Raw genomic sequence first — 25,843 nt, 5'->3', positions numbered from 1 at the left:
AAAGCGATTTCTTAAAAATGCCTTGGAATAACCCTTGTGGCTCTCAAAAGATTGATGGCTGAAAGCTGATTGGAGTTGACCCGGCACCCTTTGTCAAGCCACTAACAGTTCTCGTGTTCTTCTCCCCGTCTTCAGACATCTCTTCGTCCCAGGTACTGGATACCGTAATCGCATTGGAAGTCTAGACCCAGTAGGGTGCTCCTGCTGAGGAAACACCCAGCCCGTATCTCTGTCATGGCTTGGTTGGGTGCATTTTTGGAAGAGATTCAAATATCTCAACCACTGCAGATGTATGCCGTCCCCTTTATCCTCTATACATCCTTTAAATATCACTTACATATGCCGTCCCCTTCATCACTTTACATATCCAAGGCTGCTATCACAACGCACCTCAAACTGGGTGCCTTAAACATCAGAAATTTATTGTGGCTCAGATTTCTGGATGCCAGAAGTCCCAGATCTAGGTGGGGGGCAGGCTTGGCTCCTCCTGAGGGCTGTTAGGAGAATCTTGTCCGCGGCTCTGCCCTAACTTCCACTCATTTGCTGGCCATCTTTGGTTTGTGGCCCTATCCCTTTGATCTCTGTCTCCATCTTCCCATGGCATGTCCCTCCCTGTGTCCAAATTTCCCCCTTTTATAAGGAACCAGTCTTATTGGATTAGGGCGCACCCCAGTGACCTCATTGTTGACCTGATTATGTCTGTGAAGGCCCCTCTTTCCAAACGAGGACACATTTGAAGTGCCGGGAGTTAGGGATTCAACATGCTTTTGTGGGGATACAGCTCCACCCACTTCACTTTCTTGGAAAGCGCAGGGTTCTCAGATTTCGCTTTTCTTGCGCGTTAGCCTTACTTGAGGAGCAACAAATCTGGGACCCCTTCCTCCTGCTGCCAGGGCAACCTAACCCTTTTCTCTTGTGCACATTGCTATCGTTCATACAACAGCCAAGGGTAGTATGAATAATGTCTTATCTTTCTTTAGGGAAACATTTCCCAAAGTGTGCTCTGAAACTTTAGTCATGCAAGATATTCCGCAATAAAAGATTCCACGGTCAATTTAGTATTGGAAAGATATTCACAAATCCCACGCTTAAAACAACCACCACAACCCTTTCACTTTATTGTTGTGTTTTGGTGTGTTTTGTTGTGTTTTGTTTTGACTTGAGAATCTCACTAACATCCCATGGAATTAATGTTCTACAGAGAACATTATGGGAAATGCTAGTTTAATGTTTTTCCGTTTACAAAACATATTCGCCGTTATTATCTCATTTGGTTCTCGAAACAGGCTCTGGTGGAGGCAGAGTGGTTATTATGGTTTTACTGTGGATAAACCACCGTTTATAGAGGTCTCATCCCCGGCCAGGATCGGGTAGCCAAAAACAGCGGTGAGAAAGCTCCGGTCTACGCCCTCTTGACTCTTGGTCCAGTGTTTCTTGCCTGCGAGTAAATTTCTCAAGATAAGCAAAATGTTACATAATCTCTTCCTCCCACTTTCCTTGCTACCGCGCCCCAATTCAAGGCAATTCTGTAACTTTCTGAGAAGCGGCCCATCCATCTCTGGGTGAGGGGGAGAAGGACAAAGCAAAGGGTGGGGAACAAGCCGATGCCCAGAACACCTGCCTCACACTGCCTGTCTCCTCCTCTCCCTCACTTTTTAAAAAACACGTTTTAATGTTTATTTATTTTGAGAGAGAGCCTGTGAATGGGGGGGGGGGACAGAGAAAAAGAGAGAGAGAGAGAGAGAGAGAGAGAGAGAGAGAGAGAGAGAATCCTAAGCACTGTCAGTGTGGAGCCAGATGCGGGGCTCGAGCTCACGAACACGAGATCAGGACTTGAGCTGATACCAAGAGTCAGATGTTTAACTTACCGAGTCACCCAGGTGCCCCTCCCTCGCTTTTGCTTTATATTTAGCAGTGGGTATGCTCTCTTCTTCTCGTTTACCTCTGCCCTTTGGGGAGACACTCGACAGGCTTTGTGTATAATAACCTGGCTTCAAACTCACCACACATTGTCCCTACTCTGATGCCCTCTTTCCCTCTCTGCACCCCCCAACCCCACCTTTAAGCGACCCTACTTCATCAGTTCCCCAAGATGCTGGTGACTTTCGGAAGACGCCTTTCAGCTCTTAGATGTTGTCTGTTTGCTCTAGAAGTTTGTCTGAAGAGAGTCTTCAGGTTGCTGGGATGTGCCTTGTGGGGATCACAAAAGCTGTCAGACACTGTTGCGACTGGCTGGCCCCTGTGCCATTGTCCCCTGACCTATGAGTGGAAAATGCTCTATGCCTCCACCACACCACCCACAACCCACTGCCCAAAGGCAGCGTGAGGGGAAGACATGCCACATGTAAGGAGGAAGTGCCATTCAATTTAAAGAACATCTGTGGGGGCTCTATGACGTAAGGTGCTCAAGGGACAATTCCCAAGCAGGTGTAGAATGGAAGGGGAGTGTATGTGACAGACCGATACGATCTGACTACGATCTGTCATGGCCGACCTTCTTGGTATGACAACCTCAGTATCATCCCTGGGGCGGACTCAGCAGGAAGCCATCCTGGGGAGGGATAAGGAGCTGGGGCTGATTTCGCGTGGTGAGATTCCCAGCTGTCAGTTCCCCCATGGGGTGTAGCAAGTCCCGCAAAATCAGTCTCCAAAGACGTCCGCGAAGCCCATTTGGGGCCAACTGAAGGGTGACCAGCCAAGTGGGTATGCAGGGCTTTAAAACCATAGATAGTGAGCAAGATCAGAGTCTGGGTTGCCGGTCCTTGGGTGACCATGTGTTAACGAGAGCCCTCCAGGCACTGTTTGGGGTCACTGGGAAAGAAATGGAGGTGAATAGGGATTCCAATAAGGGAATCTTTCATATTGTATTTCTCCTCCTGTTTCCCCTGTTCTGTCTTGTTTTTGGCAGTTAGTGCAGGGATTTTCATTCCGTATCAACCCTAGGGCAGCGTGTTCAACCACGGTGCTACAGCTATCTTGGGCTGGGGGAGTCTTTGCTGGGGGAGCTGTTGTCTCCATCGGGGGCGGGGTTTACACACCAAGTGCCAGTAGCAGCCCCCCTAATCGTGTCAATCCCAAACCGTCCCCAGACATTGCCAAAGCTTCCCTGGGAGGAAACATTACCTCCCCCCCACAGCAAGTTAAGAACCAGTACTCTGGAGAAAAGGACATCAGGGGTGTTGTGAAGAAATAGAATGGGAATGAGAAATGAAGGGTCAAAGAGGAGTCTTGGGGCCCTGGAAGCTTAGTCACAAGTATAGAACCCATTCAGTAGGGATTAATGGGACACTTGGTTGGGGCACAGCTGGTACCTGGGACTCGTAGGGCTCAGTCGCTCTGGGCGCACTAGGTCCGGAGCTCACAACAGCAAGATGAATCCCAGACTTCACCTGCTGCAGGATAGAGAGTGCTTGAACTTGGTCAGTTGTGGTCAGAATGATTCAAGACTGAGGAGGGCAGTTAGGTCTCTATTACCTGCAGCAGAATAGACTCGGGGAAAGTAATAACAAGTATTATGGTGATGGGGATGATGATAGTGATGATGATAAATATTTATATAAGACGGTGTGCCAGACTCTATTCTAATAACTGTGTCCTTTTTTCCTGCCATCTTGGTGTATGTCCAGTTCATTTCCTGACTTCCTTCCGGTCTCTGTTGAAAGGTTATCGGAGAAGCTCTCCCTGGTCATTTTATGCAAAACAGCAAGTGCCTTCCCTATTAGTCTCTGTCCCTTTTACCCTGTGTTATTGTCCCTCAGAGCACCTATCACCATCTGACGCACTGCATACTTACCCCTTAATTACCGATCTCCTCACTCCTGAAAGTAAGCTCTAGGAGAATGGAATATTTTCTCCACTTCTGTACCACACTAGGAACATAATTTGAGGGGCTATTACGGGCCTCAAAATTCATATGCTGAAGCCCTAACCTTTAGTGCTTCAGAATATGACTGGATTTGGAGATAGGGCCTTTAAAATAGTAATTAAGTTAAAATGAGGCCGTTAGGATGAGCCATAACCCAATCAGACCGGTGTCCTTATAAGAAGAGAAAATTTGGACGTACATAGAGACACCAGGAGTGTGCACACACAGAGAAATGTGCCCATGCGAGGGCACAGCGAGAAGGTGGTCATCTCCACATCCAGGAGAGAAGCTTCAGAAGAAACCAATCTTGCCAGCACCTTGATCTTGGACTCGTGGCCTCTAGGGCTGTAAAAATAATTTCTGTCATCTAAAACATTAACTTTATAATATTGTGTTATGAAGCCTTAGCAAATTAATACAGGGGCCCAGTACGAAATGAAAATGCAAGCCCTTTATTCAAAAAGCAGGAGATGGGGCACCTGGGTGGCTCAGTCGGTTGAATGTCTGACTCTTGATATCAGCTCAGGTCATGATCCTAGGGTCGTGGGATCGAGCCCCACTTTGAGCTCCACATTGAACATGGAGCCTCCTTAACGTTGTCTCCCCTCTCCCCCCTTCTCCTCCCCTCTCCCTCTGCACCTCTCCCTAGATTGTTTTCTCTCTCTCTCTCAAATTTAAAAAAAAAAAAAAGCAGGAAAAAAGTGTTGTTCAAGGTCAAATATAAAGCTTTTTTTTCCCTTTTTTTCCAGTCTCTCTTGGACTCTCATGGTGGTGTTTCTTTGCTGATTAAGTTGCTCTCTGTCAGGCACAGGCATAGATGCTGAGCCAGTGCGGACCCTCACTGGTGCCCACATGACCACTTTGCGACTCAAGGCACTTGAGGTCCGTGGACTGCCAGGTTCCATCTGCAGGACTGAGGCAATGTGCCACACAGAGGCAGAAATGTCGAACCGGGTCATCTCCCCTTCCCACAGGCCCACTACTCTAATTCATCATGGACAGGCAACCCCCAAGGGTATTGCAGTCTTTGTGCCGGGACGCTCTCTTTACCCGGATCGGGGATGGACGAAGGCCACCTGCCAAGTTCCATGTTGGCACTGCGACACCAGAGCATGAATGCTCAGTCATGCTCTCAGCCCGCATGCTCAGCGGGCACGCCTGGCTCTCTCCAGCTATGCACTCAGACCCCCGCTGGGGGGCAAGGGCAGCGCTGGTTGCTGGATGGCGGTTGGGAGGGGGAGACCAGGTGGGTTCAGAGCCCCAGAGAGCAGGGAGGAGCAGTGGGCCCTCATCTGTTTCTGGGAGACAGGACTGCACTTGAGGCTGAGGCTCGAAGCCCTCGGGCATGCTCCGTTGTCCCAGCAGACTTTGCTTGCAACATACAAATTCAAAGATACAATTACTGAGAATTTTAAGTCAGCACCACCAGAGCCCTGAACCCCACGTGGGAGGCCTTTCTTTTCTTTTTTTTTTTTTTATTTATTTTTGGGACAGAGAGAAACAGAGCATGAACGGGGGAGGGGCAGAGAGAGAGGGAGACACAGAATCGGAAACAGGCTCCAGGCTCCGAGCCATCAGCCCAGAGCCCGACGCGGGGCTCGAACTCCCGGACCGCGAGATCCTGACCTGGCTGAAGTCGGATGCTCAACCGACTGCGCCACCCAGGCGCCCCTGTGGGAGGCCTTTCTTAACACAGGACTCTACGCAGCCACACAGGTTGTAAACCCCGAAGCCATCTCTGCTGCTACGCCCCCGGTGCCCGGAACCGTGCCTTGTACATACTGGTTGTACGTGATGATGCATTCATCACCATGATCACGCTAAGCGTTAATCACGAATACCTTTATATCATTCAATCTTCGTAACAGTCCTAAGAGGTAGTGCCTCCGTTCAACAAACAAGGGTCTGGAGGCACGTCGAGGGGAATAATTTACTCAGGTACGAGAAGCTGACGTATGAGGTTACGCCAGGGGGTCGTGTGAGAGCCGCAGGTAGCACCTCCTTCTTCTGCTCGGGACCTGGAGGGGGCGAGCTCCACGAGTGGTAAGAGAACGAACGGGCTTTGTAGTAGAACAGACCTGGCTCTGAGGCCTGGCTCTGGCACTTCCTAGCTGTGAGATTTATGTGATTTTCTTCACCAGTCTGAGCCTCAGTTTACTCATTTGTCAAACGGGAGTAATGACACCTGCGGCATGCAAGTGTTTTGATATTTACAGAATACAACGTTTCACAGCACACTAGGCACTTGGTAAGCAATCAACCACTGGTGGTTATTATTATTATTATTATTATTACTGGAAATAGCACAGCCCTTTGTGTGGACTCCAGAGTCTGGCTGCCTGCCTTCAGACCCCAGCTGGATGAGCCTTGAGAAAGCTACGCCTCTGTACCCCAACTCCTTCATCTGTCACAATACAGATAAAAATAGTACCTCTCTTGCAGGGTCATTTTGAAGACGAAAGGAACTGACGTTCACAGAACACTCAGAACAATACCTGTTTCACAAATACGCACTCTTTCCACGCTTGTTTAAAAAATAAATATCAGTCTATAGGACAACTCTACCAACTAGCTCTTTTCTGTTTATTTCTCTAAACGCCTGTCTTAAAGCCCCCCCACGTGCGAAGGCTGGGAGTGGTCCAAGCCCCGCGTGTTCGCCTGGGTCCCTTACACTCTGCAAAGCGGTGGGCAGCGCACCGACCTGGGACCGAAAGGATCCAGCTCCCTCACATTCGCCTTCCTTACCTGCTGGGTCTCGCTCCCCTTCTCCGGGCCTTGCTGTCCCCAAGTGCGTGGGCCGGGGAGGGATGGGAGGGGCGACACCGAACTAGCGCCTTTCCCGGGCCCTTTCCAGTTTTGATTTTCTACTTGTCCCATCACTTTCTAAAAATCTCCCTCGCCTTCCCCACCGCAGCCCCAGACGCGACTGTGACCTACTTGGCTTCTCAGCTTCCATTTTGTGGGAGGGCAAAGGGTGCTTCTGGTTCTGGGAGCGTTTCTCTCCTGATCTGACCCCATAAGAGAGAGTAAAACAAACAGATGGGCTCATTCTCCTGGGAGGCAGCTGTTGGGTTTCCCTCTAGAATTGCTGGCCTCCCCCCTTCCTGGCTGCCTTCACTCTGAAAGCTCGTTTATAGTATTGTCCTCAGTTCCAAAGATCTGTTTCCCATTTTCTTCCCAATCTTCCCTGCAACCCACCTCTCGCGGACTCCGTCTCTCGGTGCTGGTAATCCCTCCTACGCACCGTCCCCTTGGGGCCCCGACGCCCCCCAAATCCCATGGATCCCTCCTCTGATTCTGCCGGAGGAGATGCTGAGGGGGAGGAGGGTACCCCGAGAGTGAGGCCAGGTTGAAGACTTTATCTGCTCTGTGCAGCTGCATCTTCTGTGACTTGCTTTCTCCGGCTCGTCAATACTGCTTCCCATTAAATTAAATAGCTTATTGACTGGTGTGCCACATGGCAATGGGGTTGATGGGATTCGCAGAGACTCCTCACTCCTCCTGCACCCCCCCCCCCACAATCACAGGTCACTGCTCAGTAAATCAGCGGGTAATGGAGTTTGAACTCTCAGAATCAGCTCTGTGTACCCTTTTTATTTGTTTTTAATTTGTATCAATGGTAATTCTGTCTGTTTCAATTTATGTGATGGTACAGGTTGCAGAGCTGAGGAAGTACCCTTTTTTACCCCATTAACCGCAGAGGGGACAACATCCTTGCCAGGCTTCTTTGTGATAGACCTGCTCCCCTGGGCAGGGAATGTTCCCTTTGCACAAGAGGTCCCCCTTTGTCAGGGGTCACCACTGCACCTCCCTCCATCTCCACCAAATCCAGGGCTGGGCACTGAATTTGCTTTCCTCCGCTCATGCCCCCGTACTCCTTCATTCAGACGTGCTGTCAAATGAACATAGCATGGAAGCGTCTGGAGAGAGAGCTTGCACCCCAGGACCTGCAGGGTCCTATGGCTGGCCAGCTCCTTTCTGCCTAGATGCTTAGGTATTTTGCATATTGTTTCCCCTGGAAGCTAAGGCAGTGTGACCAGAGTCGCCCGTTTATTTGTCTGCAGGTGAATGCCATTTACAGCTTGTTAGTGTCAGGACACGATTGTGAAGTAGATATCGTTTGCTGCAGTGCCCTTTAACTTCCTTTGACCATCGTCTTTTCTCCCCTCTGGCCCTGCAAGAAATACAGAGTTACAGAAGGAAAATTAAAAAGCACATAAAAATGGCCAAAATGAGATGGAGAATATAAATCCACGAGGATTCCCCAAGACAGGGGCGGCCAAGGTTGGGAACAGTTAGTTCGGGACTACAAAAGGGAAACTGACTTGACAGGGCTGGTCCCAGGAGGGAAGCAGAGGGGTCTGTGTGCTGTGGGAAGGGTCACACATTGATTCCGTGTTTCTTTTTTTTTTTTTTTTCCTTTCCTTTCCTTTCCTTTCTTTCTTTCTTTCTTTCTTTCTTTCTTTCTTTCTTTCTTTCTTTCTTTCGAGAGATAGAGAGCAGGAGAAGGGCAGAGAGAGAGAGAGAGGGAGAGAGAGAATCCTAAGCAAGTTCCACACTGTCAGCATGGAGCCCAACTCAGGGCTCGATCTCAGGACCATGAGATCATGACCTGAGCTGAGATCAAGAGTTGGACACTTAACTGACTGAGCCACCCAAGGCACCCATGAGTTTCTAAGGGCAGTGGGGTAAAGGGCATGAGGGGTTCAGCAATGAGATAAGGAGAGAAAGTAGAGCAGGAACCACTCTGAACCGTGACCCCACCTCCACCCCCTGTATGATCCCACAGATCCTCAAAGAAAGTAAAAAAAAGAAAAGAAAAGAAAAGAAAAACAAGTGAATAGGATGATATTGAACTCCAAGCAAGAGACAAAACCAAGAATGGCTGTCCAGAATGCAGAGGGCTAGAGGGAGGCATTCAACCTTGGAACTGAATGGTTCGAGGCACAATCACCCAAAGCTTTGAGGAGGCTGGAGCCCCAGCTGGCATCGGAAAGGCTTACACAGTGTACAGAGAGTGGGTCCCTGCTCCCCCAGGAGCCCCACTCTCCTCCGGGCTCTATGGCTCCCCTGTCTTGGGATTATCTGCTCTAGGCTTTGGCCAGGCAGAACCACCTCTGTGTCTTTGGGTTCCTTCTTCTCTTCCTCCCTTCTTACCCATGACAGCTTCATGCTCTATCTTACCCTGAGTCCTGGAAGCTGGCACTTAAAGTCCATGCTGTGTGTGTGTTGGGGGGGGGGTGGGGCAGAGGGTATAGGGGAAATATCTGAACCTGCCTCCCAGTTTTGCTGTGGGCCTCAAACTATTCTAAAAAAATAGTCTTTCAAAAAAAAAAAGTCTATGCTATCCCCACTGAGGACAGACTTTCCCTTGTTTAATTTTATTTTTTTAATGTTTATTTATTTTTGACAGAGAGAGAGAGAGACAGAGCATGAGCGGGGGAGGGGCAGAGAGAGAGAGGGAGACACAGAATCGGAAGCAGGCTTCAGGCTCCGAGCCGTCAGCACAGAGCCCAACGCGGGGCTGGAACTCACAGACCGTGAGATCATGACCTGAGCCGAAGTCGGACGCTCAACCAACTGAGCCACCCAGGCGCCCCTCCCTTGTTTAATTTTGAAATTCAGACTCTCTCCTGACCCAAACCTCTTAGAGTGCTGGGATTTCTCACTGTTTTGTGGTCTAAGGGGCACTTCCTGTAAAATTAATTTGGTGGTTCATCATAGTAACCGAAACTCCATTCATCGTGACATTTAATTGTTTAATCATATCGAATACTTTTGGTCCCCAAGTGCCTGACTCTTCCCATCACGGGTCAGTTTATAAAAACGGACTCAAGGTGCCAGAGTCCTATGATGCACCTGTCACAGGGATCCAATACCAATCGGACCGTTGACTGAATGGTGGGGGTTTGGGATCAAGTTCAGGGTAGGCGGAGAGAGAATTTTGGATGGAGGACCCTTTCCATTGAGGACTATCTCGGCATAAGGGAATGTATGGAGAGTGCTTACCGAAGCACACTTTACATCCCTTATTTTGTTTACTCCTCATATAATCCTGTGACGCTGACTTGAGGGAAAACTCCCTTTCCTCATCTGTAAAATGGGAATAACAGTTTTTACATGATTGGGTGCTTTTGAGGAGCAAATAAACCACAGCGTATGTGATAAGGGTTTGTAAACCTCATACATTTTACAAATGTTAGTCGACACTATTATTATCCTTCAAATCAAACCCCGCAGGCAAGTGGTAATTTCAGGCACAATTTCATGTCTCTGTATAATTTGCTGCCTCCCTCAGACCTAAACTCCTCGGCTCTGTAGTCAGAATTGTGAATTTGATTACATCTCATTGCCTTGCTGTTAGGCACCAACATTTCTTTTGTACATTAAAGAAGGGTGTAATAAGGTGGGAGTTTCTCTCCTAGCTCGGGGCCTGGGGACTAACTCAGCTTCTGAAGGGCACGGTTTCCCAAGTCCTTGGGCGAGCTGGCTGGGTGACCCTCGGGTGGCACGAGTCTTTCCTCCAGCTGATGAGGTCGGCCCTGTTGGAAGTGGCACAGGTTTGCCCATTTGACGCTCTCATATCCGACTCCTGGAAGCCTCTAGCTGCTTAATGGATTCATTTAAGTGATAATAGGAGCCGATCGTATGTCAGGTTGTTAAAATGGCGATAACATATTGCACTAGGAGAGCATTATCTACGGTAACTGCATTATAATGGTTAGGGAATGTCGACAGAACTACATATGATATTCCCATAAACACCAAATGAATTCAGAGTGACTAGGCTATTCAATCCAAGTGTGGCCAAGGCAAGAGGTAACACTTCATCTTCTAGACCCTCGCTTTCCAAACGTTGCAAAAGGAGACATATGCAGACAAGTGTTGACACATCAAAGTCAAACAAATGCACATGCTTCTCTGATTCATAACCAATCTGGAAAGCCGCTCACCCGGCCTCCAGGGAGTGTGGGAATTTGCCAAATGTTCTCCCCCCGAGGAACAGAGGGGAACAGAGAAAGGAAGGCGTTGGGGCACGACGATGGCCGAGGCCATGTGTCAAGGTTCGAGGTCGCTCTCCTAAAGGATTTATAGGGGGTCGTAGGCTGTGCAGTACAGCGTCAGGGTACTCTGGCTGGCCCGCCTCCCCGCTCCCTGCGCCCTAAAACCTCGTTGAAAAGAGAGTGGTGAGGTCAGTAACGTTTGCCTTTGTCCCCCTGCAGCTCCAAGGTTCCCTTCTGTAACACTGGTATCGTCTCCCCAATACTGGACTGATACCTTCTGCTCTGATGCTCCAGTCTTAAACTGTTACCCATCCCTGGGTATTTCTACCTTAAAAGAAGGTACTGCGCCCCCAGAGGGCTGCTTTAAAAAATGCAGCTGTAACTTTTAGCTTCCAACTTCCAACTAGCCACAATAGTAGTCGCTGTTCACTCAGGGCTCACTATAAGCCAAGCGATGTATTTACATTATCTATAAATCTCAGAAACTTCAACAAGGCAGGGTTTACAATTCCCATTTTAGACATGAAGTCACCACGGCTCGGTTAAATCACCAGCAAGAAGGGACGGAACTAGCATTTAAATCCAGTTCTGCCAAGCCCTCGCTTCAGGCTGGTTTGCCCAGTAAATTGCCTGACATCCCCGAGACCGTTTCCTTATTTGTTAACGCTCCAAGATGGTGTACCTCTGTTACAAGGCTATTATGAAGGTCACTTGAGACAATGTATGTGAATGCCCTTTGTAAATTGCAAACATAGGCCCGTTATAAGCACTTCTGCAAAGCGGAAAGCCCTGAGTCCGAAGCTAACAAGTTCTTCGGTCAATCCCTTGATGTCTTTACAGGCGTAAGGCCTGGGTTTCTCCCCGTGAGAGGGGGCTGGGAGCGCCGCCATTTGTTACTGTCCGCCCACTATGTGCCCTGCAGTGTGCCGGGTCTGGAAGCTTCCACCCTGTGGTAGCTCACAGCCCAACGGGGCAAGTAAACTGTGTAAACAAATAGCTATAATAAAAGGTGCTAAGTGCTGTAACAGAGGCAAGCGGAAAGTGTTCTGGGAGCGCCAATGAGGCCAAGCCCCTCGTCTTCAACAATCTCGTTACAAGGAAACAGATGGATAGTGCTCTATCAAAACTAATAGAATGAAAGATATTGCAAAGGCAATATGTACCCAAGTGCTTGGTAAACTGAAGCGCTAAACACGTGGAGGGCGAGTTTATGATTTGCCCAAAGAAACGAATTGCTATCCGAGGAATTCCTGTGCCAGGCCAAGAATATTTTTAGGGCAGAATCTTCCTGGTGGTTCCCGTGTGAGACTTTGGGGGGCCGTTTGGTCCCTTGGCCCTGCTGGAAGGCCTGTTTCACGGCGTCAACCTGAGTCTCTCTTCCCTCCAGGATAACCCCCGATGATAAAGGGCAGAGAATTGGGACCTGAAATGCTTGGAGGCCCGAGGCTTTCCCATCACCTGGAGCGTTGAGCTCCAGGGACTCCCCCAGGGACAGAAGGGATGGCATTTATGCTTTTTGACAGGATGATGAGATAGGGAGCTTGGAAACCCTGATCCTCTGCCCCGGGGGACCCCAAGGGAGGGGGCGTTTCAGTCAGCCCCTTCAACACTGCGATTCTGCCAGCTTGCCTGGCTGTGATGTGGGGTCAGGGCTATAGTTTTCCACCGCTTACTAAGGGAAATGCTCGCCAAAGAGCGATGCGTTCCTCTGTTAAAACAAAACGCCTGTCATAAAAGGCCACATATTGTGGGCTTCCCTTGACACGAAGTGTCCCGAATAGGCAAATCGTAAAGTTCATAAACAAAGAGAGTAGCCTAATAGTTGCCTCCGGCCAGGCAGTCAGGCTGTGGGTGATGGGAGGGTCGGGTGTGACTGCTCATAGGTTTAGGGTTTCTTTCTGGGGGTGATAAAAGTGTCCCAAAATTGACGGGGCGTGGCGGCTGCAAACTCCGTAAATACACCGAAACCATCGAATTGTACAATTTAAACCGGTGAATTGTATGCTATGTGAATTGTATCTCGATAAAGCTGGTCACAGGAAAACACAGCAATGCCGAAGCTTTACCTGGGAAGGCACAGAAAGGCGCCCCCTGATGGTGGGCTCTGACTCCTCCTCGTTTTGGTTCCCATTTGGAGTTCCGTTGTTCTTTTCCACCTGGCATATTCAGGAACTTCTGATGCTCAACCAGGACAAAGCCCTAGCTGGCTGGCTCGCCACTCCTCTGCCTATGGCCTAATCTGTCCCAGCCAAGGCAGGAGATCTCCCTTTGCAGGGCGATTAAAATTGTTACAGCTAAGTGAAAAAACGCTATTAGTGTGTGTGGTGCGGGGGGGGGGGGGGCGGCGATGGGGAGCTATTGTTTAACGGGGACAGAGATTCTGTGTTGCAAGTCAGAAAGTGTTCAGGGGACGGACCCTGGTGACGGTTGTGCCACAGTGAATGCCCTTGATACTAGCTGTATTGAGCTGTATGTACATTTGACAATGGTTAAGCTGGTTAATTGGACGTTATGTGTATTTTAACACACTTAAAAAAATGACTATTATCACCTAATCGAGAGGTTCTCTGAAACGTTATGAGAAGTGAAAGAATCGTGGAAAGGAGGATGCCGTGCAGAGATAGTAGGGTCAGCTTAAGGAAGAGCTAACAACCGATCCTAGCTTAGTGAATTTCACAGCGCAGGCCTTCGGGGGAGTCTCGAAACCCCTGCAAGTGAAAAGAGTGCTTCCTCCTTTCAGGTGTCCTTGATCCCAGAGAAGAGACATGTGCCGTGCTGCACTGTCCAGTCAGAGCTGGTAGAACTGCATTCCACACAAGTGCTTTTGAAAGACGTATTGAGAAACACCGATTGCAGAGGAAAAAGGAGGTGAGCGCTACTGTGCTCACCCATCCACTCCCTGGACCCAACATGCTGCTCTCATCTGACCGCCATGTTTCCTTTCTTCTCAGATTGAAATTATGACCACCACCCACCCCAAACCATTTCCGTGTTCCCCACCAGTTCATCCACTCAGTCGCCCCAGCCAGAATTCTCCAAGCAGCCTGATCTCTCCATCACCTCCCGAGCAATTACCGAAGGTCTCTTAATTCTAAATTCAACGGACCTCATGAGTCTGTCTGCTCACTTCCACCGATGCTGCCTCCACGCTGGGCCACGCCACGGGGGTCATTAGTCGAGACTCCTACAACAGCTGGTTCAGTGGTCTCCGTACGTGGGCCCCCAGGTCCCAACCCTCCCTTCATTCTTCAAGCGACAGCCAGAGCGATCCTTTGAGAGATCGAATCAGATTAGGTTAACGCCTGGGAGAAAGCTTCACGGGCCAGCCATGCCAACAAGAGAAAACAAAATCCTGCCAGTGGCCCGCGGAGCTCTGTGTGATCCACCATCCCCCTGCCTCTGTCCTTCACATCACCTTCCCGGCTCATCATCTTCCTGGCTTTTTTTTTTCCGTTCTTTAAAAGTCCCAAGCTCTTTTCTTGGCTCCTTCCTATGCTACTTTCAGTTCCCAGCTTAAATATCACTTATGCAGAGAGACCCTTAATTAATTCATTTACTGCTTGTCCATTCACTCAATAAATATCAATCTAGCACCCGCTCTAGCGCTAGGCACTCTACTCGTCCTTGAACCTCCCTCCCTGTGTAACTAAGGCCTCCTGTTACATTCTCCCCGGCACCTGCTCTTTTTCCTCATTGCGCTGAACACAATTTTTTTTTTACGACAAATTTGTTGTTTAATTTTTTTAAAAATGTCTTCTTCTTTGAATGCACTAAAGTCTTTGAGGGTAGACTAGTTAACTCACCTCTGTGTTGCTTCCAGAAATAGCTATTCAATAAACGTTTGCTGGGACGCCTGGGCGGCTCAGTCAGTTAAGCGTCCGACTCCGGCTCAGTACGGAGCCTGCTTGGGATTCTGTCTCTCTCCCTCCCTCTCTCTCTGCCCTGCCCCCATTTGCATTCTCTCTCTCCCTCTCTCAAAATAAATAAATACACTTTTAAAAAATAGATAAATATTTGCTGAATGAAGAAATCTTTAAATAGAGATCCTTTTTTTTTTGTTTTAATCTGATAGTGTGTGGCATATGGAAGGTTTATTTCTTCCTCTCTCTTCCCAGCTTATCCCACATCATAAACTAACAGCACATGATGCTGAGGGTGGCTAAGTGGGAGACAGACTCACCAAACTCTTCCTAATGAGAATCCGCATTAGTTAATAAATGACAATATTAATGACTAACATTCGTAGGGTGTTTTACATCTAGCAAAACATTTTCCCATTGCATTCTGCCCTTCAATTTAATAAAGAAAAGCTAGCTTTCGGCTGCCCTCTAAAAATGAAATCAAAAAGAAATAAAAAGTTTAAGGACAACAGGGATTAGGCTGTTATGATATTTAAAGTCCATTAGTAAAAGATTGGCGAGTTAGAAAAAAAGGAAACACCCTTCAACACGGTTTCTCCTTTCAAATTCTGAGGGCACTGTAGGGGTGTATAGAAACAAAGATATGTCTTTTGACTCTGTTATATCTGTGCCCTGCCAGAGCTTTGGGCTATTTATTATTAATTCTTTTTTTAATGCTTATTTATTTTTGAGAGGGAGAGACAGAGTGAGCAGGGGAGGGGCAGAGAGAGAGAGGGGGAGACACAGAATCTGAAGCAGGCTCCAGGCTCTAGGCTCTGAGCTGTCAGCAGAGAGCCCAGCGTGGGGCTAGAACCCAGGAGCTGCGAGGTCACAACCTGAACCGAAATTGTTCGCTCAACCAACTGAGCCACCCAGATGCCCCCTTTTGCAGAAATTCTTTTTTTTTTTTTTCAGTGTTTCTTTATTTTTGAGAGAGAGAGACAGCCATGGTGTGAGCAGTGAGCTGCTTATTATAGGAATTAAATCTCCTGGGGCACTGTATGTGATATGATGGATTCCTCCCAGTTTTCCATCAGTATGAGGAGTCCTCCCAAAGGCTCAGGACAAAGAAGCAGCTTTAAACGTAGAAGCTGGAGTCCAGGACTCTTAGTTGTTGTTCATGAGGAGCGGGAGTTTTCCCTGAATTGAATGCCCCACCCCTGCGGCAGCCATACCTGTGGGGATTACTTAAGCTGACACTTCTTTCCCTCCCCCTTCTTTCCTCCCTTCCTTCCTTCCTAGTCGTTCTAAAAGTCTTGCCTTTTTACCTTTACTGTGTGCCTTTCTACGTGCAAGGACCCGCGGTACTTATTAGAAGCAGACACAGGAAGTTGGCCGGGGTATCTGGGCAAATGGTAGCGCACAGCTTAAGTAGGAGATACCCCCACATGCACCTCCCTTTACAGCACAGCCACTGTTTTGCTCTACAGAATAAAGGTCCAAAGGTCTTCAACTCTGCAAAGTTCTAATCAGTTTACCTTTATCAATGCGCCGTGGCATTTTCAAGGATTCTGCCTGGCACTTTCCATCTGCTTCTCTGCTTGGTATTGATTCTCTGGTGTCATGATCAGCAAAAGGCCAGCCTGAGGGGTAGAGGCCCCCGGGGAGGCAGAGGAGAGTAAAATGACAGAAAGGATAGATCTATCACCTTGAACGTACTCCAGCCCAGCCAATCATGGAGTTGGCCGGAGTCAGACCTGTATAACGTTTGGATAGGAGACCATGTTGGAATAGCAGAAGCTGCAGCCTGAAAGACCGGATGCTACTGGGGAGTCGGTACTGGAACCCTTCCGCCATCTGGAGCCATGATTTCTGGCAAGTTACTCACTTCTTCCCCTGCAAACTGAGCGGTTTGGTCTATGGCCTCTAGGAGCCCTTTTGCCCTAGCATTCTATTACCCTAAGTTTTATTTTCTCATTCCACAAGTGCTCAGAAAATGAGGACATAGTGAATGACGTCAAAGGCTACAGAGAGTTGGTGGAAAATAAAGCATCAAAGGTGTTCACGGATTTTGAAACGTTGTGCTTTTGAAACTTTGTTGGGGTGGAAGAACACACTGAGCTGGGGACTGAATGGAAAGAAGTGAAGATCGTTGTATGGGAGAAAAAGAACAGTAGCCAGAGATATGATGAGTGCGGTGAAATTAGGGAAAAGAGAAACAATCCAGATATTAAACATACCTCATCATAAGATGTGGAAACGCCAAAGAAGTAGCCATATGCTACTTGTAGCTTGTAGGATACTTTTCAGTCCTTAGGAAAACGTCCACTGTTACTGTGTGAAACATGGAATTTCCAAATGTTTCCATTTTTGTTTCAGGATGACCTGGTGAGAAGACAGCGCTCGTGGAACCAGAAGAAAGTGACTTGTGTTCAACAGAAGGGTGACAAGATCTTTCCAATTATTCCTCAGCATTCTAGAATCCAAGGTGAAGAATGCTCCCCGACAAGGCGGAGGTAAGCAGACATAGGGGAAAGAGTATGGGGTCAGAGTGTGACCCATTTGAGTTTCCAACCACAGTCACGGGGACAGTGTGGGACAGGGACCTGCGGGCATATAGGGCAGACTCATGATTTAGCCCGTCTTGAATCTAAAATTTTCAAAACATATGCCCAACACATATTCAGGGGAGAACCTGACGAAGGAGAGGGCAGAGAAGGAGCACCACCAGAGCCTATGGCTCAACTCTGGCCCCACATTTATAGCCTCATCCAGCGAAACAAAAGCTGACATTTACTCAGAGTTTTTCTTCTTAAAGGTCATTGAGCAGGTTCTTTAGAGGTCTTGCCTCCCATCACAAAGGGTTTTTCAAAGTCTTCTGTTCCAGGAGTCTCCTTAAAGATAAAGGTATACGTGTGTGTGCGCGTGGGTGTAATTTTACTTGGGAGTGGAAAAAAAATACAGTTGACTCTCCTTATTCGCAGCTTTTATGTCCTCTAGTGTTGCCATGAACATGACTTAGCGAATACAGAACGGTTGTTCCTAGGGGACTCACAGGGTTAGGTTCCTGTGAGCCCCTGGCCATGACAGCTTCAGCCACTGGCCAACACCTAACCTTTATCATGTGCGTTTTTGTTTCAAGGCACGTAATTCACTATATTTTGCTATTTGTTCACATTGAACTCACAGCCAACAGCACTATAACTCATGCCTGAGCGAAGCTTATCTAACTAACACACGTATTTTCTCCAGAAGGTACGTCACAGCCTTTTTGCGCTTAGAAACCCTGGCACTTAGCATCGTGCTTGGGGCCCTTTTACACAGGGAAATCATCCACAGAAAAGCACAAACATAAAAAATGTGGCACTAAACAGACCATGAAAAGAACGCTTGGTTACAGTATGAAGAGTTGAGACGTGAAGGGAGAAATCACCTCATTCAACCTTATCTGAGAACGTGCACTTTGGGCAACTCTAATTTTTCCTCACACTACGCATGTCCTCCAATGACTGTAAAACCCCCATGAGTATCGATTTGGGGTTACGATCCATTTTATCTGGGAGGCGAATTCTCAAATACAGAATCCGTGAATATTGAGGATCAGCTGGATGTATATGCCTTCAATAGATGTGTGTATATGGATATTGGGCAATTTCCTTTATCTCTTTCAGCCGACCTATGAAATAAGATGAATATTACTTCCTCATAGTGGGAGCATTAAGTGAAATAACACATGGGAAGCACCCGCAAAACTCATGGTACACTTTCTGAGACACCGAGGGGGGAGACTCTTCCTCTTTCCCCTTCACTCCCCTTTCTCTCCACAAGGTAGCCTCATTTTTGCATCGGGCTGTCTGTGGTACACAGCTCTGACTTCTGATCTGGCTAGAACATTTTCTCCTTGTATTAAAATTACTTCGGAAAACTATTGAGTTGATTTTCAGTCATCACAGCTCACACGTCTCCTATTGCAACGGCCAAGTATTCAGTGCTTCCTTCGGCTTCTCAGATCTTCTCTCTCACATTTTGCATTTTGTACTTGAAGGTGAAATCCACATCTAGTGAGACAGCCCCTTTGTATCCAGACCAGCTGCATCTGAGACTTGAATGCCTTTGCTTTCTCTCCTGTTTTTATATTTTGTTTTGTTTCTCTTCTCCACCTGATCAATACCTTCCCATCTGAAGAAGCAAAACATTCTCTCTGTTCTGTTCCCCTTGCTGCTGATTCTGACTCAAGGGGATTGGGGTGGGTGTGTGTGTGGGGGGGAGAGGGTCACCGTCTATATTTAACCACAAAGATAATTCCTTCTCCTTAACACGTCCAGCAGTGCCAGAGAGAATTTGACATTTGAGGGGACTGAGTGGCAAGGGCAATTCTTCTAATCGGGCTACTGGAATAGAAGGGAATGGAGCAGCAAGTGAAATGCAGGGGTGAGAAAGTCAGGGATTTGGGGGAGGGGATCTAGCGCAGGTGAAGAGGGAGAAGTTATCCATCAACACTGGTGGAAGAACAGACAGCAAGACTTAAATGCTGCACTAAGTCGCCTCCAGGAGAACCGCGCAAACGTGGAGTGGGGCAGGGGGCACAGCTGGGGAGAGTCATGGCTGTGCCAGCTGTTTAAACGCTCTGCACCCTAGATGAGCACTTCTCAAACTTCGATGAACACGTGACCCCCTCTGGCTCTTGTTAAAATGCAGATTCTAGTTCCTTAGGCCTGGTTTGGTCTGAAGATTTTGCACTTCTAGGCATTTTCCAAATGAGGCTGATGCTGCTGGTCCCTAAGCCAAACATTGGGTAGCAAGGCTCTACTACAGTCTTTTAGGAGAGCACAGGCAAAGAAAAACAAGGGAACAGCTCTTTCCTCTTCTTCCCCGTCTATCAGTGGCCCTGTCTGGTTTCCAAACCATTTTGAAAGTATTTTATCCTTCCCTCCCTCCTGGCCTTCCCCGTCTATGCTCAAAGCACTTGGAAATCGCGGGTTGAGTTTTGTTGATCATTGCATCTAAGGCTTTCTCCAGAATAGGCACTTCATAAATATTAAAGTTGTACTTAAAACATCTTTCTCCGTGAGGCTTTGCCAGATCATTCTAGCCCTACAGCACTTACTATCTGCGTCATTCATTTGGCAATTAATCTTATACAGTCTTATGACAGTTTTTGTATTGTTGTACTGGACTGTTATATATCTTTTGAATTGTTATTTATTTTTCAGCCCCTCTGTGTATTGACTCTGCAGCTAGATTGTAAATAAATTCTTTGAGTTGAGGGACTGGATTTTCATTCATTCATCAATCATTTGGTTTGTACCTACCATGTGTAAGGCTAGGGTCTTGATACACAAAGATAAATAAGGTAGGGTCACTGAGGGGCAGGAGAGTATGGTGAGAAGGGCTTAGCTCTCGGAGTCGGAGAGAACTAGGCTTGAATCCCAGATCTGCTACTTTTTAGCTGCCTGACTGCACACAAAATACATAACATACCCCAACCTTGATCTTTTCAGCTGTACAAATGGGTTAAAACCATCAATCTTATTGTGGTGAGCTTGACTGAAAGGATGTATACGCAGTCCCTGTGATGAGTACTCAGTGGGCCCTCAGCAAAATATAATTTCTCATTCTTCAGAGAGTTACCACCAAATAGTTTAGAGAAAACTGTAAATACATAAATAGTCAAAGCACTGGAGAGGCTGTATGAGTGGAGCCTTTCTTTGTAATTCCCACGGGGTCTAGGAGGGAAGGCCTTAATAAATGCCTGTGGTTTGACTAAAGGCAATAACACACCTTCTCCGACACAGGCGTCTGAGGGCCTTAAGTGAATGTAATCCAATTTATTAATTTCGACACGACTTACTTTTACAGACTCTTCCTACGATCAAGCCACAGCCTCGACGTTTATAAAGGTATAAGGATCCGTCAGAGGCAGTCCTCGCTTTATGGGGCTCTTAAGACGAGCTCTGTTTATAAACAAATCTGTAATTAAAGGATGTATGACATAAGCAAGATCTATGATCCGTGCAAAGAAAAAATAAGCTGAGGAAAGTAACGAATGATCCATTTTGATGACGGTAGGGAGGGAAAGGAGGTGGAATTTGATCAAAAGAAGGACCTGCGCAGCAGGGCAGACGATGAGAGACAGGTTACGATAGCTTGGGAGGAAGTTAGGGTTGGAAGAAGGCAGCCTACAAGTGTCCCTGTTGCTGTGAAATAGCAGAATCCGTGACAGGAGTGCCAACGAAGCCTGAGGCTCCCCAGACGTGGCCTCGTTTGCTCTGACACCCCCATATGAAGGATAATCTCTCCTTCGATCCGGGTGGGGAGCGTGAAGCAGAGGCTAGGAGATGCCTGCCCCTTACAGAGATAAGGCAGCATGAATGTCTGCCGTATCTGTCTGTCAGCCTAGAAATCCACTTGGGTCCAGAGCCTACTCCACTTTGAAATAACTGGAAGGAAAAAGATCAGGAGAATGGAAGAGTACCAAATTCCTTCTGGCTTCTGGGCTAGATTATTGCCCGTGTTGTCTATTTGGACCCAGGCCAAATATTTCTTCCACTCTAGTGTGATGTCTTCCCGAGACAGCACCGGAAACATGAACGGATGAACTATGGCCTCTAGTTTGGGCAAATCCAGGAATTTCTGCCTGTGGCTGCTCTACGGCGGCAATGAACCCAGAGAGGCTAACAGTGTCCAGAACCAGACTAAACCCTGGTTCTGTAATACAGCTTGGGAATCCACTAGAATAAACGTGGGCCTGACATATGGTCAGTCTCCCCGCTATGCCTAGGGACGTCATCCAGGAGTGGCACATGATGTTTCAAGAAGCCAGGTTGCATCAGCCCTGCCTTTCACGGTGCTACCTCCCTTGGAGAAGATTGGCAGAATGTTCTTCAATCCAGAAAGGCCGCTCGGAAAGATTTTAATCTGGCCTAAATGAGAAATACTTCTCAGAGCTGTGTGGGCTTCTCCAAACATACCTAGAAACTAACAGATTTCATGCTCACTTCTATCACCCAGCAAGCAATCATGGGTCACCAAACCATAAATCGGCAGTTAATGGATTTTCGTCTACATGCTCTGGCCTTTGGTATCATTTTTAATTTGGTTTTAATTTGTGTTGATCTCCCCTTGCTTCTTTGATCTCCCAACATCTTCAGATTAGAGGATGCTGCAGCGACCACCTCCCCCCAGTCCTAGACGGTCTGGAGGGAAGGAAGGACACATGACTTTTCAAACACCATCTTCTACAAGTGGATGGCAGAGTCTACGAAGAAGAAACGATATGTGTTTAGAGGTGGGGGTGAGGAAGAAGCAGACTGAGAGCAGGCTGGATCTTCTTACGCCAACTCAACGCAGGAGGAATCTGTCCCGCAATTCACGTGATGTCGGCCTCTAGAGAAGAACACTGGGTGAGTGGTTAGAAACATAAAAATCAGAGCTGGGGAAGCCTTCTGATTAAAATGGGCGGCCAGGTGACCTGAGTGTGGCGTCAGCTGAAAAATTCATCTCCAGTATCCGGCCTATTAAAGACCAAGGGTGGAAATTAACCTCACTTAGCGCGATGATTAAGCTGCTGTCAACGGAGCCCTTTTCCACTAGTGCTAAAAACTTACTGATTTTTCTTTTCTTTAATTGGATTAAAATGAAGGAAACCCAAGACCTCAGGGGAAGGAAAGCTGAACAGAAACCACACACTCTAGGGGCTCCGGACTCCAATAATCATGCCGTTTCAGGTGTCAGAGTGCTGTGTGCGCCTTTGATGCCCAGGCTCAGCAAGCTGGGTACCTGAGGCTCAGTACTAGAAGCCAAACTCTGCTAGCCTGTGGTCCGAAATGGACTTGTTTCAAACCCTAGTGACCACCAGAACCGGAGACAGAAGTTAGGGTGTCCTTCAGGACAGGTAGTTTCAGCCTATCGCTAAAAGACTTACGACATTAAGTCTTTAGACATTAGGTACCTCTGGCGAGCGATGAGCACCCAACCACATTTGTCTTCTCACTGGCTTCAGGCCTTCCCACATCTCTCTCGTTTCTGGAGAAGGCCTCTAGCTTGCTTTCATTACCCTGTCTTGGGGCGAGAGTCCTGGAGAGGACCCCCTGTGCCAACACAAGCCTATATAGTATCTCTGAGTCAACCAGAAAAGGTGCCCATCTAGGTGGACATAGTTGCTTGTCCATACTGTTTGTTGACCATGTTTGTGCAGAGAGAACAGTGGCCCTTCATGAGAGTGACGATGGGGGTGGGGGGGATCAGACACAACCCTGACGGAGCACTCTTTGGTAAGCAGAAGGCCAGCTGGATTCCAGCCGTCCCTTCCTGCCTCAGTTGGGTGTCCTGGGGGAGGGAACAATCGACATAACCCTAAGGGGCGGCCCTCATGACAACCCGGGAAGCAAGAGAGCAGAATAGGATGCCCCAAGACAAGGCACCAGGGCTACAAGTGAAGGAGGAAGTGTCCTTTACTTTTCTAAAAAAGTTTATTTATTTGGAGACAGAGAGGGAGAGAGCAAATGCTTCTCTCTGTCTCTCTCTCTGTCTCTGTCTGTCCATCTGTCTCTCAAATGGTGAATTTATTGCAGAATAGAAACTAATTGTTCTCCTCTTCCTAAGCATTTTTCCTTCCTGCATGTTGCCTCTCCTTTAATATCCTAAAAAAGCATTACCATGTGAGTAGGTTTCAGCCAGCGTAATCGGGAGCCCTTTCTGGGGTTTGCCAGATGCTAATCCCATACTCGCGAGCACCAGTTAAAAATTTAAAGCTGTTGTGCATCTCCCTCAACCTCCACCCATCTGCACGCCTCCCTTCGTCTGTGGGAATGCAAGTCTTAGTATGGAAACTGGATCTGGGGAGTCCCTCCTGAACGTTCCTCAGTGCCTTTTTGAGCTGACTTAGCCTGTGTCATCGCCTGGGATGAGTTCTCTTTGTATTTCTTCTGTCCCTACCCACCCGAGGACACAGGCCAGTCAGGGCCCTTCTCCAGCTCTGGCAACATCCCCTTAGCTAATGTGGATTCAACAAACTACAGTCTCTGGGCTGAGTCTGGACTGCTGCCTGTTTCCCTCTCTCTCTGTCTTTCTCTCTGCCCCTTTCCCCCCACTCACGCACTCTCTCAATCTCTCTAAAATTAAAAAAAAAATTGTATACAATTCAAATTTCACTGGCAGGGTAAAGCAATCACAACAGCAATGGCATGGCTCACAAAGCCCCAATTATTTACTCTCTGGCCTTTTCTGGAGAAAAGTTTGCCAACCCTGAGCCAACTAACTGAGCTCTGGGTCATGGAGGGAGAACCCTACCGGGCTTTTTTTCTAGGCTCGGTCAGCCCTCGGAAAGCAATAAACCAGGAATAAGAATCCCACTGGAGCCTGGGGTAGGAGATCAGCCTGAAATGGGATAGGGATTTCTGCACATAAGTTCTAGAAATGCAGTGTTGGTGGGCGCATGAGAGATGCAACCCTCTCCCTCCCCAGTCCAGGGTCTTTAATTCACGGGACTGTGGTTGTACCCCATGTCTCCTCTGTTAGGTCAGGTTGTCAAAGAGGCTTCTACGGCCAATGGCAATGCGGCGTGTCTGGATTAAGACTCTGTTAGTGATTAGTTCATTCCTGATTACTGTGAAATATTCAGGACCCATTTGCTCTTATAAGTCAAACAAAACCCACAAGGAAAACAGCTAATCATTACAAGAATACCATTTTCCTCCTTATGTCTGCCTCGTCCCTATCTAACTCCAAATGAGCCTTTGGTTGCTGAGTGCAATTCAGTGACTGACTCCTGCGGGTCTCAATCCTGGCTATGCAGCACATTTTTTTGGGGGGTGGGTGGGCTGAGGGGTGGAGCTTTAAAAAAATACAGATGCCTAGGCCTCACTCATAGGAGATTCTGGTTCTCCTCCATGGCTACCGGTCATTTGCATATTCGAAGACTGAGAACTGTTTTCCTTAGAGGTGTCAGAAAGGTCCAGAAGAAACATACCCTGCCCCTTTCGTTCCTCTATCCTCTGCTTCGGTTCTATTCCATTAGTGCATTGAGGGTGCCTTGAGAACTTACTAGAAGTCAGGCCCTGTGCTAGGTCACACAAGCACCAAGGTCAACTTTTTAAACCCACATTCACCCAGATGGGCTCTCAACTGGTTGGGCTGCTCCATCATGCTGCCCCTCTCCGGAGATCTGTCACCTCTCCTGCGGCCAGGCTCACAGGGACGCCTGTAATTCTAGGGAAGAGGGATGGTTTAGGGAGACCGGCGAGCTCCCCCTCCAAACGGGAAGAGTCCCCTCTGCCTCACCCTGCCCCTCATGCAAGGGGCCGGAAGGGACGATGAAGTCTGCACGCAGCCGTCGATTCAGCTGATGACACGCCAGGCTGGGAACAGGGCGCTGCTGTGGTTTTCCATGGACGGGCGATATTGGCCCCATGGCGATCAGCTGGGGATGATACGAACTTTCTTCTTTTCTTTTCTCTTTCTGTTATCAGTAAACGAAGCAGATCCGCTGCCAGGGTGACACAGAGAGGGACGAGATGTGGACTGACAAGGTGCCCGAATATATATTTTTCTGAACTATGATGAATTTTTTTTTCCCGCGGAGCCAGTATTCTGACCACTGTCCCACGTTGACACTTTTATTATCTGTAGCTCAATTTCATGGAGCAGATTTGGTTTTCTTTTCCGATCGCAAGATTCTTTCAAAACAAATCAGCCTCACTCTCTGGTGGTACCTTTGTTTTGTTCCTCTTCCTGGGAGGACGTTCCTTGAGGACAGAATTCATGTAGCTCTGTGTGGAATAAAATCATTCATTTTTTTTTTTTCCCAAGAAGCCTCTTTGTTCATTCCCCTTGCTTCCACAAATAACCCAGGCCTTCTTCTTTTTTTTTTTATTATGAGAATAACAAAAGTAAATAAATAAAAGGTGATATTTATTGAACGCAACTCTGTAACAGGCAACTTCCGTTTGGCTCTCGACACATAATGGCTTTTGTTCATCACAGCAGCCCTATCAGGACAGTGCTCATATTATCCTCATCATACAAAGCAACAAAGGCAGACCCAGAGAGATCTAGGAAGTACCTTGCCCAAGATCATAAGTTCATAAATGGCAGACTCAGGATTCAAACTCGAGTCCTTCTGCCTCCCAAGCCTG

General features: G+C 47.8%; 3 long non-coding RNA genes across 4 annotated transcripts; 1 reads left to right on the top strand and 2 right to left on the bottom strand.

Annotated features, from left to right (window-relative positions):
• Positions 1-1,225: 1,225 nt before the first annotated feature.
• LOC123382821 lies at positions 1,226-7,076 on the bottom strand. Its single transcript, XR_006591842.1, has 3 exons — positions 6,611-7,076; positions 3,312-3,392; positions 1,226-1,438 (listed from the first exon to the last, which is right to left on the bottom strand). It is a non-coding gene; the product is annotated as an uncharacterized LOC123382821 (long non-coding RNA).
• An 817-nt stretch (positions 7,077-7,893) lies between these two features.
• LOC102902603 lies at positions 7,894-17,153 on the bottom strand. The gene is made up of 4 exons (XR_442254.4): positions 16,949-17,153; positions 16,247-16,351; positions 13,976-14,139; positions 7,894-8,039 (listed from the first exon to the last, which is right to left on the bottom strand). It is a non-coding gene; the product is annotated as an uncharacterized LOC102902603 (long non-coding RNA).
• A 33-nt stretch (positions 17,154-17,186) lies between these two features.
• Positions 17,187-25,621, top strand: LOC123382834. 2 transcript variants are annotated; one of them, XR_006591876.1, is made up of 4 exons: positions 17,187-17,224; positions 20,568-20,608; positions 21,860-22,111; positions 25,178-25,618. It is a non-coding gene; the product is annotated as an uncharacterized LOC123382834 (long non-coding RNA). The 2 variants fall into 2 exon arrangements; XR_006591875.1 differs by having other exon boundaries at positions 17,196-17,224; positions 20,568-22,111; positions 25,178-25,621.
• Positions 25,622-25,843: the final 222 nt, after the last annotated feature.

Source organism: Felis catus, chromosome F1 (genome assembly GCF_018350175.1).
Source record: "Felis catus isolate Fca126 chromosome F1, F.catus_Fca126_mat1.0, whole genome shotgun sequence".
NCBI lineage: Eukaryota > Metazoa > Chordata > Mammalia > Carnivora > Felidae > Felis > Felis catus.
The sequence above is the reverse complement of the archived record's forward strand: the minus strand, read 5'-3'. Positions and strand labels throughout refer to the sequence as shown.